Consider the following 13,726-nt stretch of genomic DNA (forward strand, 5'->3'; position numbering starts at 1 on the left):
AAATTAATTATTCAACGACTAACTTGAACAAGATTCTTCTTTATTATAACATCTTAGTGCTACTATGTATACCTTTAAATGCAACATCTGACTTATTTGTTATTTAATGCGCCCGCAAAGATTAATCTTATTTGTAACCCACGTTTGTCCTTTACATTTTTTGAAATCGCACTCTCCGACGATTAATTAAATAAGCGACGATATTTTAATAAGAAAATATATTAATAATATAATGGATAATAATGAAATAAATATAATTAATCTAATTGAAGATAAATATTGATGAAATGAAAGAATTGTTATGAATGTATTTATATATATGTATATGTGAAATATAATGAATAGATATACAAGGTGCGATTAAAATATGATGGACAGGAGTAATGTAAACAACACTAATGTAAACGGACCAGTGGTTCTTGAAGATAAAAGCCAAGCCTACTCATGACTTTTATATTCAGTCCCTTTGTCGAGCGACATTTTATACAACAAAATACTTTGGCTTAAGTAATATTTACCTGTACCTAGGGCAGAAAGTACTCATACATATGCACTATACTTAGTAGAATGTTAATTTCCTATTAACAAAAGAAGAATGTTTTTAATATATGTAAGTGATTATTATGGGATAGTTGTTGATATGGACATGTTTTATGGTTACCTAGTCAGTGAGTTTGTGTACTTAACAGTTTAAAGAAAAGGATATTTAAGTTATATCAAATAATAAACCAGTTTAACACCATTTATAGACGTTGTCATATTTATTAAAAAGGTGATATTAATGGTATTTACATATCGAAGCTAATTTTTACATGAGGAAGAAATACTACCACTTCGAATTTTTATTTGAGCAAACGAACCAGGTTTACGACTATCTTTTTGATAAGTCGTTGTAAAAGGATTAGTCATGATATTCAATACGGTAATTAGCCGCTTTAGTCCAAGTGGAGAACTAGATTCATCAGTATCCTTCCCTTCATAGATTTTCATGGCACTTAAAATTCCTTCACATGAACACGATGTCCAGATTTTGAATCCAATACGAGAGGTGTTTTCCGTTATAAAGACCTTACACGAATCACCGTGTGTTGGCCATAGTAGGGAACCATTGATTAGTCGATGAAAAGTCCATACTACAGTAGATTATTACTTAGCTCATCGTACAGTTGCGAAGTTTTCCCAAGCTTTTTTTTTTTTTTTTTTTATCCCAAGCTTATCTCTTTGTTTCAACGTGGCATTATTTATAAAGTAAAAATATCAGCGGGGTTTTTATACCCCGAAATATCAGCGTGCGTACCGGCATTGGAGTTGAGGCAGTTGATATATCTAGTGATTCTGCAGTCGACTAGCACGTATCTTCCCTTGAGATGCTGTGGAAGCCATTCACTGCAGATTATCTTTGTTTTCCTTCTGTATCAATTACATTACAGAGTTTGTTTCGATTGTTCTACGAAACGCAGATGTTCCCATTTGGGAACATCACATTTTCCATTGCTTTTCTAGATTGAAAAAACATAATACAACAGGTCTGAAAGCAGTTATATCCTTATAACCTATATCTAAAGCGTATATTAGTTATAGCCTTATAAAATAGTTTAGTTAAGTTACAGCTTCTCATCTTATTTAGAAAATATAATGTAATATTATTTAGAGGTTATATTTAGGTACCAAATTACTTGTATATAAATTAACTCACAAGGCTCAGTAGCCACAATGTTTTTAAAATTGACTTTGGATTTTCATGAAGCGTAAATGAAAGGACGACTGTATTGTGATTCATCGCATAAGCTTCCACAATATATGGGAACATTGGTAGGTAAACGGTAATGATGAGAAATTACATTAGACAGTATCTCATTCTCGAGTGTGTGTGTCAATATAGTAATAAAATTATTCTTATATTAGTTTTGTAAATAGAAGAATAAGTCTTAATCGTTATAGTAATTGTAAAATTACCAATATCAAGAAAATTACATTTCAAAATTAAGAAATAGCTTTTACTTTTTTCAATACACAAAATATTGGTAGAGTTTGCGGTAGATCCTACTGTCCCCCACTCTTGTTATGTTAGGATAGCGATAACGTGTAAGATTTGTGTATCACTCAGTAGTATTAGGTGCGTGGTTATTTGACAATCTGAAGGAAAACTAAAATCAGAATTAATCGATGGATTATATTGTAATTCAACGTTTCCCAACCTTTTTCAACTTGCGGCACACTACATGTGTAACTTGAATTCTCGCAGCACATTCATATATATAGATTATTATTATTTAAATATATGAAATACCGTGATATTTTTTTTCTGTGATTAGGCCTACTAATCTTCTCACAGAGAAGAAAGCTCGATGACTGGTTTTCCTTTGTGGTAAATCATTATGCTTATTTTTCGTTCTAATTTAAAAATAGTAAACAATTGCACTGAAAAATAGGACTCGGGTTTTAAAAAATCCGCTTTCTCTTTCGAAAACTGTATCCAACCTTTCACTAAAAAGGAAGATCACTAAATAACGAACGAATAAACAAATCTCTTGCACTTTTAAAACACAAATGTAGGTCATTTTTACGCATGTTTGCTTTGTCAAAAGGACTGAATAGTATTTTAAAATTTCAAGTTACGAAATAAACTGCAACAATAATGAAGCAATAATGTTCATGACAATGATAACAAATACTTTTCTCAACATTAAAAATGTACAGAAAAGTAACACAGTATGAAACTTTTAGAGGTTCATAGTAATGTGACATAAAAATATACATTTTTCCCTATGTCTTGCAATTTGATTCCTATAGGATTAACAATTTTGTTTAGATTTCCTCGCGGCACACCGGTTGGAAACGCTGTTGTAATTAATCCTTGTTCATGCAGCGGACCACGGGAGGGTGCAGCTTAATTCAACGTTCATTTGACCACCCTTCATTTGCATGTTCTCTACCTGCTCTCTTAAGCTGCAAATACCACTGCCAAACTCGTGGGTAGGTGAATTGAAAGATTTGATAGAGGATGAGATGACCAGTGGAAGTTTTCGTCCGGCAGATTGTGAGTGTTGTGCTTAGGTAATATTGGTTTTTACCCTTTTTTCGTGTCGGCTTTTATTAGCTTTATTCGGGGGTTGTGTTTTTTTTTCGGTGAGGATGGTGGTTTCGTGTTCTTTCATTCTCTTTGACCACATTGATTTCGCGGTGATTCTTGGATGAGGTGTCTACGGGACTTTAGGCGAGTAGCGTTAAGTTCTCCTCATGAACACCTCGATGTGGTTTTGCGGCAACCACACGCTTATAAATGTTAAAAATAAGACGCTCTTATGGGTAAAAATTCATTCATTTTGGGTCCGGGTTCCCTGTAAAGCCCAAATCTTTATAGGTGAGCGAGACCGAAACTCAACCCAGTGTAGAGATAATGGAAAAGACAAACATCGCGATTTCTGTAGTCCGATATCTTGTAGTTAAAGAGAAGAATACTGATAATGCGACTGCTGAATCTAACCATCTGAGTAGTATTAAGAACCTATCCCCTTTTGTTATAAACAGAATTATTACGTATACAGCCAAACAGGTTAAAGACATTCGAAAACTGAGAAGCTATTTAAATTGGTTATCATTGGACCGGTTCCGATATCAGTAGAACCTCACCATCTACTACCTGAATGTCAGTCAGAGAGTGATTTCGTGTTGGGATTGCATAACGCCACTGGAGAAGAGATTATATTCCTGTTAGCTGATCAACATGTCTCAGACGTAGCTGATATTAAAAGTAAGAAAGTGAATTGGTTGCTACTTTCAATTTGCCTATTCTGCTGGTGCTTTTCAGACTAGTCCTCTTCATAGTTTTTATGGTAAAGCAAATGAGCCATCGTTAGCGTATCTTCGAGAAACTTGTCTCCTGAACTATACAGCCCATATATGTTGTATTCCTGACCATCCTTACAGCTTTCCGTTGCATGGTGTATAGATTTACGAACAGTAAGTAGTACGTCCTCTGGCCACTCGCCCATGATACGTGTGTGCTAATGAGAGTCTCACCGCGGACGAATTTGTGTGGCCATCTCTTTGCTGTATGTTTGTGCTCTTTCACCGTAGTTGTTGACTCCGTCAAGGCTCGACCTTCGGTTGTCGTCTCACACCAAAAAGTATTCAAATAGCCAGGAGTTTCCGTAACAGTTCAGAGCGTTACCAGAACAGTGCTCCAACTTTAAAGTGATGTATAGGGACGGTTCCAAAGGAGATAACTCTGTTGGCTGTGCCTTCGTCACGGACAAGAGCAGCTCAGAACTTAGTCTGCATCGCCTCTATTCGGTATTTACCACTGAGCCAACAGCATTTAAGCTTGTCACCGTCCATGCGCTTCAGCTTTCGCTGCGTCGTGTACTTATTGGCACTGACTCGCAAAGCGCTATTAAGAACCCGTAGAATATCTTTAGAAAAGACACCTTTGTGAATGATATTGTGATGAGATCCCATGAGCTACAGCACCGGGGTTGTGTCGTCGTGTTTGGGGAAAAGGGCGTGCCGATATAGTGTCAAGAACACCTCATTGGAAGGTATTGCTCTAGAGACTTTCCCGTGCACGAATCTCCGAAACTGTTTCGCCCAACAGATGCATTCTAACTGGCAAGCAGTTTGGAACCAGGCAAGTGACAAGCTTTACCCAGTAAAATCTCTTTTGGGCAATTGGCAAAGGTCATCGTGTACCGTCCGAGAAGATGAAGCGATCCTTACTTGGTTGTGTATCGGATACTGTCATCTAACACATTCTTTTGTAGTCCGTGGGGCGAACCATCCGTATTGTGAAAAGTATCATTCCACTGTGTATTCGGCATATTCTTGTAGTAATGTCCAGGGTACTCATACCTCAGAGAGCATTTAAGACTGCCGAAAGATCTTAGGTTTTGTGGATAATGCAGCCTTTAGTGACTATATTCTCACCTTTATTTGTAGGATTCAAATGGTTAACATGAAAATTAAATAAATACATATAAAAGAGCAAATATTGTTACTATGTGACGTGAAGAGTTATTATTTTCTTACTATATATTTCGCAAACCTAGCTGTTTGCTTAATCATATAGTCTTCCGGATTGTTCTTTGAACTGCCGCTTAATTCATTTTTTTTTTCTATTTAGCTTTGGCCAAATGGGCTTTGTGGTGGACAAACACCGTATGCATGGGTTTTCTCGATATTCTTCCGTTCCCTCCCATTATCATTCATTCTATCGTTACCTTCTCCCTTAGCCTTACTGCATTATTGTGGGACATTAAATTCAAATAATAATAATAATAATAATAATAATAGAGAATTCTTCGTGGAAGAATGGTAGAAGATAGAAGAAAGATAAATGCAAGAAGTAATCCGGAGGATTACATGATTAAGCAAACAGTGAGGTTTGCAAAATAGTAGGAATACAATAACCCTTGATACACCACAGAGATATTAATATTCGCTTTTTTAATACAAATCAGTGCTTTGAAATGCTTACCTTGGTGCATAAATAAATACAATTATTTGTAAAGTATCTTGTTTCTCGTGATTTTTCTGTGTATATCAATTTATTTTTATCCTCTATTATTGAACTTCAGTATAAATTACCACACATTTAAGCTACAGCATTGACATGTTTATTTAGTAAGAGTTAATTGAATTCTGTTTGGAAGTCTCTCATGCATGACGGTGTTACCTTTCAAAGAATTTCAAATATAATAACATTGTCTTAATAGTGTAACATTTAGGGGAAATCAGTAACACATTTCATAACCAGTAAGTATCTTATTTTTATTTACTTGTTTGTGTAGGTCCAGTTGCAGAGACAGGATGCCATTTTAGTTATAAAGATGGTGAGTACTTATGTTTACGAAGTTGTCTTTACTATATATAAGAAATTGTCTTTCGAAATTGTATAAATAGAATGACATTCATATAGCGTATTCAATGTGCAACGGTATGTGCTTGTATTCATAACGACCTCTCGGTTTTAAGCACCTTGCAATGAAAAGTGCGGTATGCATTTTGTGTGTAAATGTAAAGTTCAAAGAAACGTATCTTGTGTATTCCGTAATATTATAATCACTACTATGTCTTTCCTTTTGCTTTGAAGTTTGCAAACAGTTCCAAACCAGTAATTTTTATTTTCCATGCAGAAGCTTAGTTTGCACAAGGTAATTTTGTAAGTTGTATAGAATTCGTGCTCAGTGCGAAAATGAAAATGTTGAGTAAAAAGCCCAGATTTTACTTCAGTACTGGTGGCACATAGGTCCACGCGCATTTTGCTGCCGATTATATGAACTACTTCCACAGTGAATACTAGATAGCCTGATTTTAAGTTAGCAGTGTTAGGCACATAGCCCACATTTTAAAATTAAACAGAGCTTATCCATTTTTGGCATTTGACACAGATTTAATTTTCAGGCTGCAGTTGTTAAAGAAATCCTTTGGATTACATATTTTTATTATTAGTTTGTTTTAAAAGTGTACAAATTGTATGCTTTCTGTATTTTAATTTGTTTGTCTGAGAGGTAATGCCATGCATAAAGTTCCTATATTGCATAGTCAGGGTGTCTATCGGTCACGAAAGTCACAAAAGTCCCGAAGTCAGAAAATGGTCATGAAAGTCAAGAAAAAGTCACGAAATTTAGCTTTTGAGTCACGATTTTTTTTATCTGTACAAATATAAGTACAAACTGGAAAATTTTGTTCTTTAAAACGTCAAAATTCACCACCAAAAATGTCTATGGTCAGCTTTAGACGCTACGAAATCGCAAGCAAAGCACGCTTCTAACACATGCATAAAAATTCCGCTCTTGAGAATGTTACGAAATTTTAAGGTTTGATAAAGAAAAGGTCACGAAATTTCATTTTGGAATTTTAGTAGACACCCTGATAGTAAATGTGAAGCTTATTAAACTCACTAAATGTCGAGTACAATCCACGTTGTGATAACTTCCCGTTACGCTGGAGGAAGAGTTCACCTCAGTCCCAAATGGGAGAGTTGCATGTGATATCTCTGTTGGAAAGTGAGGTAGGTAAGATCCGTCGGAGCTCAAACCACTTCTTGGTTTCAGGAAACTTATAGAATGACTTAACTCTTCCAGGTTGTTCTCAAAGTATGGGATACGGTTAATTAAAATAAGCACAAACCTTGTACTCCGAAAGAACGTTGTTTGCTTTATTTATATGATTTTCCCCCCTGTTGGATCTTGCTGAGTATCTGTTTTTTTAATGCTCATCGACGAGGGGACATTTTTGAAGCATATCGAGTAGGGATCTGGTGAAACACAAACTTTTCGTTTGTTATGTATAGAATCTTATACATCTTCACTTTTGGCCTTCTGCTCTGGAATATTTAATTAAAACTATATCATGAATTACGTATAAGCATGTAAATTATAGTATCTTATCATTGTGGGTGAACATTAAAATAATGCAGCAAGAGCAGTTATTTAGAAACAAGAGAGTAGAAGTAGAAGTTATATAAACTAAACAAGAAATATTCTTTGTGGATGCAAGGTTAGTGTTTATTTTAATTATTATGTATCCTGTAGCGTTCATTAGAAAATACATGGGATTGGGTCCCTGGTGATGTTGGAACACCTGATGATACTGCTGGGAGGAAGTGAGTTTGCCTTAAACGTTCCGATACCGACACTGCATATGCTGGGATACTGTACCCAGTAGAGGAATTATCGCCACAAGTAAGTATAATTGACAGATGCGACGCAGCACATTACTCTTCGTCAGAAAGGTGTTAGCAATCGTTATAGAAATGGCGAGATTCGTTGTGGGCAATTATAGTGAGTCCAGGGCGTGGCGGTTCGGTCACAAGGCGTAAGGAATGCGGTCAAGTGCGAGAGGTGACCTGGGCCTGCTCATCGTTTTAAGGTCGCCTCCGGTTAAGTGTAACCTCTTGACTAAACACAGCGTGAGTTAAATATATGTAAATTGACATCCCGTCAAATGTGTTATCGCTGTTCATTCATTTACGTGGAGGCATCTCATACGTCATGTTACATCTATTAGGGCGCGTTTCTCCCAATCAACCTGGGTCCCTAAACGCAGTTATTGCCTGTGCCATTGTTTGTCGTGTTCACCCACGCACATGCCACTAACGTTTCACGTGATCTTAAATGCAGGTATCCTAGATAGAACCATCAAAGCAGCGTTACCAATTTTACAACTAAAACTATACTAACATTGTTCTCTGGGATACTCAAATCTGGGGTACGGAGACTTCTCGGACATCCTGTATTTGTGTTCTCACCATACTTAAATACAGGTTATTAGAGCCATCAAATGATCAGGAAAAACAGCTCAGCAGATTTTTCTTATAGACGTCTTACAGATTTTTTTTTTTCTCGATACAATATCAACATTCTATAGAGCGGCAACTAATTATGAAATTGTTTTGCGTGATAATTATGTATCAGATACACATTAATTGCGAGTATGGTTTAAATATAGGTAAAATATAGAAAATACTGCTTGTAATGTACAGTGATATGAACGTTAGAAATTCTGCAGAACTTCTTGCATTTTTATTTTTATTTTTTTTTTAATTTTTTTTTGTCTGATATAGAGAAACAAAATTTTAGTTTTTTATATCTGGAAACTCGAATGTACAGTAAATCGTGTATATATTAGTTATGTGTTAATTTTACTGTTTTTGCAACTGCCATTTTAAGAACATTTTTTTTAATGGCTGAAGGATTAAAGATTGTGTCCGAAATTAATATAAAAAAACTTAAATATAATTTCAATAATGTTCAATGTCTAAACATTGATGGGGTTTTAAGTTAGTATAACTCTTATGTAACGATTTTTTTCCCCGTAAATCATTCACTAACATGTACAGTGAAACCTCTCAATAGCGGACACCAATGGGACATGAAGTTTTGTCCGTTATAGAGAGGTTACAGAAATTTAATTTCTCATAAGGGTAATTGTATGCAGTAATATACAGTAAATACATTATGTATGGGCGTAAATACGTAAAATTCAATATGAAAATAGTCTTATTTAGTACAATTTGAATTACTGGGAGGGATGAAGGAGAAATTCATTTCTATTAAATCATTGCCTATTATTGCTGGGCAATGTTTAACGAAAAAGGATGCTTTTTTCCTCTACAACGGTAATAAAACTCATTAGCAAGTGTCCTCTAAAAATCCTCAGTACGATTGCTGAAGAAACATGTGCGTGTGTGTTTGTGTACTGGCGCGGCATCTTCGTTGACAGAATGGATGATAAGGCAAGCTATTGGTGGTGCATATTTATTGACCCAGGCCCAATCACAAAGAATATCCTTTTAGAGAAAATGAAAAAGGAAGGTGGGAAAACTCCAACCCAGACTTGTTCCAGTATCATGAGTAAAAGAAAAATGTTTCTTTTCAAAAAAAAAAAAAAAAAAAGTAAGAGAGGTAGCATTGCTCGTTGAAAATGTTATTGTAAAACAAACAATGTTTGTTTTGTTATCTATGAAATTGTCGGTAAAGATGCAAAGTCCAGACGAAAAGGATTAAATTTGGTAGGGAAGGGAAGATGTTTCGCATAGAATTCCTGGCCTTACAACTATCCCTGCATGAGTGTTATTGCTTATTGAAAATTTTCTAGGACTTCCGCCAGAAAGCAGTTTATTGCGGAAAAAATACAAGTTCAGCTATTCTGTTTGATGGTTCACCAGGTTTGGACTCGAGAGATACACTTATGGGGAAAAGACTTTTCTGTATACTGTAATATTTCGCAGAACCGTGAACAATTCCTGTCCGTTATGAAGAGGTTATTCAAACGTTTGGGGAGAAAAGGACTGTCCGCGTCCGTATCTGAGTGTCCGTAAAATGGAGGGTTTTGTTCCGTAAGAGAATATTTATATTTTTGCCGGGACAAAAAAATCTGTCCGTATTATAGAGGTGTCCGTTATTGAAAGGTGTCCGTTAAGGGAGGTTTCACTGTATAATATAAGATTTTGATATTTCAACACAATTCGTGTTTTAAAACATTAGATCGGAATTATTTGATTTGGACTTTTAACGATTCATTCTTAAAAAAAATATAGAAAATTAACATACAGCATTTAAAATATACAAATCATTTTGCTTGAACCAGGTTGTTAAAACATTCCACTGAATCGTAACTATTGTTTTTAAAAAGTACGTACACTATCAGTGTTTTCAGCTCCCCAAGAAAAAAAAAATACGTACTGAAATTCGGAGTACAAATGTTCAAAAATGTAAAACTGAAAGCTAAGAAACTTTCTGAAGTAACAAAATTGCTAATATACAAGGTCTTTCCTGAAAGTAATGTCAGTGAATTTATTGTGACGCGACTGTATGTCGGGGCGCAGTCTAACCAGTTGAAACTAGTAGTGGAGGAACACCCAGCTAAACAGTGCTCCGAGCATCCCGAGAGTGTCCGTGAGGGTTATATATATATATATATATATATATATATATATATATATATATATATATATATATATATATATATATATATATATATATATATATATATATATATATAATATATAGATAGATATAGATATAGATATAGATAGATAGATATAAATCTTGCGCAAGTGAAAATGCATTAGAACGAAGATTTGCGATCAAGTTTTGCGTGAAACTTGGCAAGACCACTACGGAAACTGTTTCTATGTTCAAGACTGCTTACAAAAAAATTACCCTGTCAGATCGGCAAGTGTTTCGATTTCACAAGGTCTTTTTGGAAGGCCGGGAAGACGTCAACGGCGAGGACCGCGCCGGACGGCCGTCCACGACCACCACGGCTGACAATGTGACTCGAGTGAGGAAATTGTTAAACTCAGACCTACGATTAAGTGTTCGTTTAATGGCCGATATTTTAAACATTCCGAAAGCTCAGGTTCATGAAATCGTTACAAACCATATCGGCATGCGGAAGGTGTGCGCAAAAATGGTTCCAAAAGTGCTCACTGACGACCAAAAGTCACGCTGCGTTGGAACGTGCCAAGAAAATCTCGACATGTGCAAACATGATCGAAAATTTTTGGATAACGTAATTACAGGTGACAAGATTTGGGTATTTGAATATGACCCGGAGACCAAAAAACAACCTGGTTCATCACGAGTTTGTAGAATCTGGCAACACTGTGAACTCCAAATTTTATGTGGAAGTCCTCAAAAGACCGAAACGCAGCGTTTAACGCATCCGGCCGGACATCGCAGACAACTGGAAGTTGCACGACAATAATGCGCCGACCGACAGTGCCTTCATCGTCACTGACTACCTGGTCAAAGCAGGGGTGCCAACGATCCCCCGCCCCTGTACAGCCCGGAACTTGGCTCCTCCCGACCTTTTTCTGTTTCCACGCCTGAAGACACCCCTGAAAGGCAAGCATTTTGGGACAGTGGACGGGATCGAAGCGGCTTCTACCGCAGCATTAAAGGACATTCCGAAGGAGGACTATCGCAACGCATTCCGCTGGAGCCGATGTATTGACGCAAAAGGAGACCATTTTGAAGATTTTTAAACACTTGTAACGATAAATTTAATAAACGATTTTTAATATATTTACTGACATTACCTTCAGGACGGACCTTGTATTTTTGTATTTAGTCGGTACTTGTCGAAATGTCGACTAGTTTTTGCCGGTAGTTATCGAAATAACAATGTGCAAGTGCACTTAACGATTTTAGTAAATATGGCTTCCCGTGAGCGATGAATATCAATACTTTCTATTTACTAATGATGTTTCTTCTGCATTCTTCTCGTTAAATGCAGAAAATTTGCTAATTTGATTTTCCTGAAATGCGGATTTAAATGCATTATGTATATAGCGTTATTTTTCGGAACAAAATTAATCTTTCGTGGAATGTTGGGTTATACTGTATTACAGTGCCAAATTGTTTTCTTGTATACAACCGCCCCCATCACAACTGATCGGAGTGTGAGGTATTCCGTGCATGCTGCATTTAAATGTATTTATATGAGAAGACCTTTTTTTTTCTTTTTTTTTGGCCATAATTTTACTTTGGAGGACAACCTTTTGGACATTATTTTTGAAATACTTGTGACGTCCATAAATAAACGATTAAAAAGCTTTAGTATAAATATCTAGAAAGCACCTTCAAGCGTCTTCACGTATAATCTTCCTATTTTTATATCGTTCATTAATTATAGCCTCCTTCGCCCCCTCCCTCTCTTTCCTGCTACCATACTCTAGCACGTCCCTCATGGTACATTTTTTTCTTAGGCATTGTCCCAGCCAGTTTCTCATCTTCTTCTCAATAATATCTAAAGATGTTATTTTCTACCCAACCATTTCTAACACCCTCCCATTCTTTTTCCACTCGACCCAACGAATTATTTCCATTCTTATCCATACCCACATTTCGAAGGCTTCCAGTCTCTTTTAATCACTTATACGTAGTATCCATGTTTCTGCCCCATACAGTACAATACTCCACACTCTTCACAAAGTAGTATTTCCTAAATACTAAATCCAGTAGTTGTATAAAGAAACGTTAGAATTTTTCATTAATTCCCACAATATTTTGAAACATGAAAAAATGTGGTTGTTTTGATAAGCACATTGATATGGCGTAATCAGTTGATGACATGATTTAAAACAATCGTGCCATATACGCAAAATATTTGACTGCTTTATTCCATTTCTCGAAATTTTCATACTACGGCACCTGGAAGCTGTTACATGACGCGGGTTTCATGGTTCTGGTTCAACTATGCAGGTGACATCAGCGATTCTAAATCGGTCGGATATAAACCTAACACACACAGTTACACAGGAGCACCGATGATGGATTATATTAAGATTAATCTTATCTAAAGATGAGGAGATTCGCATAGCTCATAATGCGTTGAAATAGGGTTGTCTGCGAGACGAGACGAGACGTATCTTTTCGACTCAAGATGTGACTCCGCGTAGCGTAGTCGCTAACTCCTTCGCCTTTGATGCGAGCGGCCCCGAGCTCGATTCCAACTGGGGACACTTGGTCGAAAGGGTGTAACAGCTTCTTCGAACCAACCTCCTGAGTAGTTTTCCTGAAGTTTCCTCATTCAGACCAGATAGTGGTTAGTATGCCGGGGTAGTGCTTGACATGTTGGTCCCAAGCCGTTTCCTTCCTTTCCCCCTTCCTCGGATTGTGGTCACTGATGGACGTCATCCGATGCCAGTAATGCCCAGAAGTATGAATGAATAAACAAATCGACACAAAATAGCTTAACTATTTGTTTCGTAGACAACCCTATTTGGAGATCTCTTATTTGGCATATAGGCCTACTATAATGATGTTGGAGCTCCCCCGTGGCTAAGCGGTTAGCGTACGCGCCTTTGGCGTGGGAGACCCGGGTTCGATTCCCGGCTGGAGCTCATGTGGTTCGGACTCCACGTTAATCAGTAGGTCCACGTCTCATATGGCCTCGCTGCTGAAAGGGACGCTAAACTAAAAATCAACTCAACTATAATGATGTTGAGAGCTCCCTCGTGACCATATAGTGAGCATAGTCCTTCGAGTTGCGAGGGTCGGGTTCGATTCTCGGTAGAAGCTCATATAGTTTGAATACAATTGATCCACATCTCATTGCTTGGTACTGAAAGGCGACGTTAATTCCAAATCAACCAATAAATCAATATGTTGTTGATGATCTTCCATTAAAATTAGATTCTCAGTTAATGTGCAAACTAATCGTGTGAGAAAGTTACCTTTTCGTTGTGGGGTTACAGTTCTTTTTTCTCCATCAC

General features: G+C 36.6%; 1 protein-coding gene across 4 annotated transcripts in view; it reads left to right on the forward strand.

Annotated features, from left to right (window-relative positions):
- Fak (protein tyrosine kinase 2 Fak) overlaps positions 1-13,726 on the forward strand; it is a 414,892-nt gene that overhangs the window by 6,117 nt on the left and 395,049 nt on the right. For 2 of the 4 annotated variants that reach the window (XM_081738434.1, XM_081738449.1), the window contains exon 2: positions 5,790-5,831. The exons of the other annotated variants lie outside the window; for them this stretch is intronic. The gene's annotated coding sequence lies outside the window, so the exon portion shown is untranslated. The remainder of the gene's footprint in view (positions 1-5,789; positions 5,832-13,726) is intronic. 4 annotated transcript variants of the gene reach the window in all.

Source organism: Thermobia domestica, chromosome 2 (genome assembly GCF_964235325.1).
Source record: "Thermobia domestica chromosome 2, izTheDome1.hap1.1, whole genome shotgun sequence".
NCBI lineage: Eukaryota > Metazoa > Arthropoda > Insecta > Zygentoma > Lepismatidae > Thermobia > Thermobia domestica.